We start from the raw sequence: 7,282 nt of genomic DNA, 5'->3' as shown, positions 1-7,282 counted from the left end.
ATTTGAATTAATAGAACTAGTTTATTTTTAGCAAGAAAATTTAGGTATATGAGATTATTTGAATTAATATAACTAGTTTATTTTTAGTAAATGCTTAGTTGAATTAATAGAAGTAGTTGAATTAATTGAATTAGTAAGTGTTTATTGTTTCGCCTATATGAGCATAGGAAATGTCGTCTGACGACGTAAAAAATTTCATTATGTGCGAATATTGTGAAGACCAGCGTAGCCAGTGCGACAGAAATTTCCTTTGCCTGATGAGACCTTCGAATTCAGCATCAAGCTGGATGAGACCTTCGAATTTGATACAGTAAGTCACAACGACAAGTCTGTTTTCGTAATTAAGCATGACTTATATATGCTTCATTTGCCTGACTTATAATTTTTAATTTTCACTATTCTACTAGCTCATCCCCTGTAATGCAAGAATTTTTGTCTTGGATAAGATATGTTTCAATGATATGAAAACTATGGAGGTAAAGAGAGTTTACCTGAAAACTGAGCATGGTTATACTTTCAACGTCAAAGTATACAATGCACACACGTACACCTATTTTGAGTGCAAAACTTGGCAAGCACTATGCAAGGCTTATGCATTTGAGCCTCGTATGGTTATCACCTTTGATATTCGTCCGGAAGATGATATTGAAGGTAATAGAGACATATGGGTCGATGTGCAGACGCCTCCAGTTCTACCATTATGTGAGTTCTTCTCAACTATATTTTTATCTTTGATATTGCTTATTCAAAAATAATTGACAACTAATTTATATTGACAGCTTATTTCCATTCAAGCAAACATGTCCGGCGCTTGGTAGACATGACCTACTACTGTCCCGGAGCTGAACTAAACTGCCAGAAGATAAGTCATTATGTTTCATGGCTTGAGGATCTTCATACTGTCAAGACAAATTTTCTTTCTGCACTTAGAAATATTAGTACTCAAAACGTGCGACCAATAGTGATGGTATTGAACTACGGTCACATCTATTTAGGAATGATGGTAAGATTTTTACTATTTGTCCTCAGTGCATCTTTTGCACACATAATTGTTTTGCTAAACTTTCATTGCTAAGTATATTAATTAAGTACTATACGATGTTCTTCAACAGGGACTCCCGATGACAGTTGTGCCTTAGGGGATCGAGACTAAAGGTCGCATGTCAATTGTTAGCTTACAGCCAAGATATCCTGCATTGCACATGAATGCATTCAGGATTTCTAGAAGCGATGAATGTTTAATAGTGAAAGATTGGAGGAAAATTGTTAACGATCGCAGAGAAGTACTAGGGGGCAGCAATGAGAAGCGCAGCCCACGATTAGGAGACAGGTTCATCTGCATGCTCCAGTATGATGAATCAGGAGAGCTATACATGTTCTATGCTATTTTACCAGAGAGAGAGTAGCAGGAGTGATTTAGCTAGTTCATGCTGCTCTTAGTACTTGTCCTTTCATGTCCGTGTTCTTCGTTCTAAACTTAATCTCAAAGAGTGATTTGCTTTTGTGGTGTTATATATGAACGCTTATAATATCATGACAATCATGTTGAACTCGCTGATATTTTTTCTTACAAGTGAATGTTTCTTCTTTAAGCTACTGTTGGTGATTAGATAGCGGTAATGACTATGATGATAAAATAGTGATAATGACGACTACGATGATTTTTAGCTAGCTAGCTAGAGTATATATATATACTCATGTTGATGATACGATGCAAGAGTTTTTATATTAATATGATGATGATGATGGGTTATTATATCATTTAATGAAAGAAACCACAGATTAGTTTCAGCTGGATGGATCCTACCTAAGTGATCCTACCTAAGAGTTTTTATATACTTGATCACTTAGCTAGCTAGATCTGCATCCAGTCGAAACTAATCCGCGGTACTTTCACCTGATGATTTAACAACTTATTATAATGTAAAACAATCACTAAATTAAATTGAAAACACAAAACTAAAGAAAAAATTAAAAAAAACACCCAAACATTTAGTACCGGTTGGTCTTACCAACCGGTACTAAAGCCCTACATGCACCCGGGCCTAGCTCGTGCCACGTGTTTGCACTTTAGCGCCGGTTCGTGACGAACCGGTACTAAAGGGGGGGACCTTTAGTCCCCACTCTTTAGTGCCGGTTGGCGAACCGGCACTAAAGGCTGTCACGAACCGACACTAATGGCCGGTTCTGCACTAGTGTTTGTCATGGCAAAGAATACATCTTAAATTTCCATGAAACAAATATATTATATTTGTCATGGCCACAAAAAGAAAAGAGTTTTCAATGGGTAGATAGATTTTTTTGCCTTGGTATGTGTAGTAGATTTGCCATGGATAGGAAACAGAGTCGCCGCCTGTGCACCACCACACCACTGACAACCGCTCCACCCGACCGACAACCCCTTACCCCCGCTGTCATGACATGCATCAACTTCCCCCGCACCGTATATCTGCTTGGGGTCCACGAGTCATCGCCGCACCTCTTCGAGGCCCTCACTGGTGACTGAAAAGTAGTTGAAAATCAATGGTAGCTTTAAATCTAGAAGAAAAAAATAGATGAAATATTCGTGGCAACTTTAGTGTAAACACTATGGCAACTTCAGTGTAAGCATCATGGCAACTGTTGACCCCCAAAAAATTGTCAAAATATATCAATATGGATCTAATTTTGAAAATCCCGTTGAGACGGATTTAATGATGAAGGATTTTTAATCGAGTTTTTTACTTAAGAATTAAAACATTCTAAAGTTCGGAAAATCAAAAGGATTTTGGTGATATCATCTGTTTCGTTGTATATGCATGCATGCGATGATGTGGCAAGATGACTGGTAATGGGGAAGTTTGGGCGAAGTTGATAAGGCTAGTTCTAATGCATTGGTGCTTACATGAGGTGCTAAGCACATTAAAAACTTTAGCAACTAAAGCCCCCAATGCATAGGTGCTTAACTTGTTGGTGCTAAGCATTCTTCATTTAATGATTTTGCAACTAAAATTCTTCATGCATTGGTGGGATCCTTCCAATTTAATTGTTTTGCCTAGGTTCTCGCGCTTGGCATTGTTTCTTCCTGGAGTCACCACACTCATCTCTCTCCTCTTAATTACCTTGCCACATCAGACTTTTTGCCTACATGCCAGCCTTAGCACATCAAGGTGGAGCACTGTGAGGGGCCTAAGTGCCACTCGCGTGGCACTTATCATTTGAGTTAATGAAAGGGTTAATCCCTGCTTATGTTAGTTTCACTATTGGCAACCGCTTCTTTGTAACCACCTTTGCACCAGATATATATACCCGAAATTCATTAGTGAAAGCAATCGTTCCATCATTCGCCACTTGTGTTACTCAATACACCTACAGGTTATATGAAGAGCAATATCAACACATTGCTTGGAAATTACTTATCGTCAAAAATTATAGAGAAGTGTGTAAACAATTTACAAATAAAATATTGTGAAAATTCAACAGATTATTCACAATATCATTACCAACTTTTAAATTTCATAACCATATCCATGGAATTGGTACAAGACAATCTTAGAATTTGCACAGTTCAGGGGAGTAAACTCGCAAATTCTATTATGTTAACGATCATCGTATTGCCTATATTGTACTCTTTTTTTCTTCATGAGTTTCCCTAATGTTTCTCATAAATGAGACAATATAGAAACAAGTATACATATATGCCATATCATTTTCAGCTTATATTTCCTCTACTAGATTTTAAAGGAGTTTTCCATGGCATATCAAATTGCAATCTTCACCTATTATGAGTTTTATTTCAAAGTTTCTCATAACTGTTTTTAATGAGGCAATATCATTTTAAGATCATATGCATACTTTCATTTTTTCACCCATCTTTGTTTTTACAGGAAAGTATACAAATCATATTTTAAGATCATAATCGCAAGTCGCCATGGATTTATATGTGCCACTTAGATGAATCAAAGCACGACATTACCGAGTTTTGTTTGTGTGTGGAGTGCTTTATGTACGATACTTGGCAAAGACGTTGTTTACCAAGTGCCCATTGAAATACACTTGGCAAACAACAAAATACCTGGCTTAAACAATTGTGTCTATAGTTACTAGTCTAAATTAATACTCCAATATGACCAGCCTAGCCTCATCGCCTCTCACACACACCAGCCATAATCTAAACAAACACACACGGCCGGTGTGTAATTGCAACTAAAAACCAGGAGTCGGCATGCACTCCCATGCGTGCTCTCCCATGCATGCATCAAACGTTGTGCATGCGGCACGGGAGTGGCTTGTTGACTCTTGCCTGTTCCCTGTAGTAGGAGCATGCATTCATGGTGGTCGACGCTAGGCAGGCGAGAGGTCGCGCGCGTGATATCGGAAACTGAGCGAGCAATTAAATTAAACAGCGTGACGATACATAGTCGATCGACCGTGCTACTATAAAAGAGGGTTCACGGCAACAAGTCAAGTCGACACACAGTGGCACCATCTCAAAAAGAAACGCATCGCTGGATCGCTGACGATCGAGGTAAGGTTGGGCGGGTCACCATGTCGACCTCGGCGACACCGGCGGGGGATGAAGCCGATGTGAAGCCGGCGGCCGCGGTTGAGGGGTGCCAGCTCGTCACCCTCGTGGTGACGGACGGGGAAGGGCGCAGGATCAGCCGCACCATGCGGAGGACCGACCAGCTGAAGGCTCTGACGTACTTGTACTACGCTATGGTGCCAGGCGCAAGGGGGGGTTCGTGAACAGGAGCCGCATCGCTCCGTACTGCTGGCGGATCAACGAGTGGGACACGCCGGCGGATCGCAGGATGGAGGACGGCCACGAGATCCACTTCTTCCCGGAGATCAAGGTCGTCACCCTCGTGCTGCAGGACTTCAGAGGCCGCAGCTTCACCCGCACGATGCGGAGGACTGGCAGGATGCAGGTCCTCTTCGATTTCTACGCCGCCATGGTGCCACCCGCCGCCGTTTCGCCGGGAATCTTCTTGTACCGCGGCGAGCGTATCACGAGCAAGCAGACGCCGGCGGGCCTCGGGATGGAGGACTGGGACAGGATCTACTTCGTACCCAGGGTGCGGGGCGAGGTGGCGGAGGAGCAGCCCGAGCATTACTTGAAGCTACGTGTGATCGACAGTAATGGGCTACTGCCCGATGTGCACCTCGCCATGCGGAGCAGCGACAAGCTCAAGGTTTTAATGGATTTATACAAAGCGACTGTGCTGCCTAACGAGGCCTATGGGAAGTTCCTGTGTAATGGAAGCCGGCTGAACAGTATGTCGACACCAGCGTTATTCGAGATGGAGGACGGTGACATGGTGGATTGTTTCCCCAATCTGTACTATTAAGATTGTCTATCGTAGTATATTCGGCAATGCCACGATATATGGAATTGCCCTATTTGTTAGGATTATGATTCAGTAATCGCATGTGATCCGATCCAATCTCTATAGGATTGTGTTAATTTCCACACGTACTGAAAGCAAATCCACATGATTCCTCCCTAGCTTGCATGCATGCATTAGCTTCATCTTATTTTCTTTTTTTATATGCGTGTCCATTGTTCATTAGCAGTTAATTAGCAGCTACTAATTTTATACATGCAGAAAAAACGAAATTGATGATGTCATCAAAGATTCTTCTCAATGCGAAAATTTAAATATTTTCTAGCTCAAACCGATTGAAAAACTGTTTTCACATAACAGATTTGTCGAGAAGAGACCTACGAAACTAGATCCCATGTTGATATGTTTTGACGATATTTTCTTTCGGGTCAAAAGTTACCACGCGTGTGCTACACGAGTTATCATGCGGTTGTATATAAGTTACCATGTTATTTATACATAAAGTAATGGGACATAAAAGATAGTTCTTGTAATTTTCTCTTCACATGCACATGGATGCATGCATTAGAAGGAAAAAAAAAATGGATGCATTCTTGATTATTCTACATATTTTAAAACTTTAAAATGTGTTATAGGTCAAAGTGTCAATCTGACCAAAAAATCGTTTTCACATAAAAAATCAGTTGCGGCGAGACTTACGAAACTAGATCACATGTTGATATGTTCTAACTACTTTTTTTCCGTGCAAATAGTTACCAGGCCTGGGCTAAGTAAGTTATCAGCTCGGATGTGTGTATATTATCATGTTGTTTATACATGAGTTATTGTGGTACATTTTCAACAACTATTTTTTCAGGGACAAATTTACCACGGTGTTTGTGCGCGGGTTACCATGTTTGTGGTTCATATATTACCATGCTATCTATGCATAAGTTATCAAAGTTATGTTTCAAACAACTTCCTCCCCAAGATTAAAGCTATCACGGTGTTTATACATGAGTTATCAAGTCTATGGTACGTATATATCGTGACATTTGTACGGAAGTTATCAGGAGGGGTATGTTTTCAAACAACTTTCTCCCCTCCCACCATCCCAGATCAAAGTTGTCGTGGTATTTATGCATAAATTATCACGTATAAGGTGCGTACGCACCAAGCTATTTACACGGAAGTTTTCGGGGGCGTTTTTAAACACCTTCCCACATCCCACACCCGTTGCCAAAGTTACTAAGACTAGGGTATAAAAGAGGGTTCACGGCAACAAGTCAAGTCAACACACAGTGGCACCATCTCAAAAAGAAACGCACGCCGGATCGCTGACGATCGAGATAAGGTTGGAGGGGTCAGCATGTCGACCTTGGCGATGCCAGCGGGGGATGAGGCTGACGTGAAGCCGGTGGCGCCGGTTGAGGGGTGCGAGCTCGTCACCCTCAGACTTTGTTCGGTTGTAGTGGAAATAAACCTCTAGTGGATTTAACCCTCTAGAGGATTAGGTGACCCCCGCTTGACACCAAAACCACTCGGGGGTCAAATCCCCGCCACTATGCAATCCAAGCGTCAGGTTGAATCTGTTCGGAGGTCGTCAGGCTGAATCTGATGAAGGTGTCAGGCTGGCCGTTCCAGAGGAACTTGGAGCCGTATTCGATACCCTGCAGATCTTGTTCCTGGATTCAGCAGTTCGCCCTTGTTTAGTTACAGGATCACGAGGCTAAGAATTCAATCTTCACACTTCAAGATTCAGGATCCAAACCAAGAACTCATTATCCAAGAACCAGACATTAGAGGAGGAGCACGGGCTTACCGGTCCACCATTGGGGAAGAAGCACGCCTGCTATAAGGTCATTGTGGACTTGTGGTCGCCAGAAAGATCGCGGCGCCGCTGCTCCGGTCGCCGGCGAGCTCACGCCATCGCTGCTCCGGTCGCCGGCGAGCTCGTGCTGCCGCTGCGGTTGGAT

The sequence above is a fragment of the Triticum aestivum genome, chromosome 6B, assembly GCF_018294505.1.
Source record: "Triticum aestivum cultivar Chinese Spring chromosome 6B, IWGSC CS RefSeq v2.1, whole genome shotgun sequence".
In the NCBI taxonomy this organism is placed as follows: Eukaryota; Viridiplantae; Streptophyta; class Magnoliopsida; order Poales; family Poaceae; genus Triticum; species Triticum aestivum.
Note: the sequence above shows the minus strand (reverse complement) of the source record.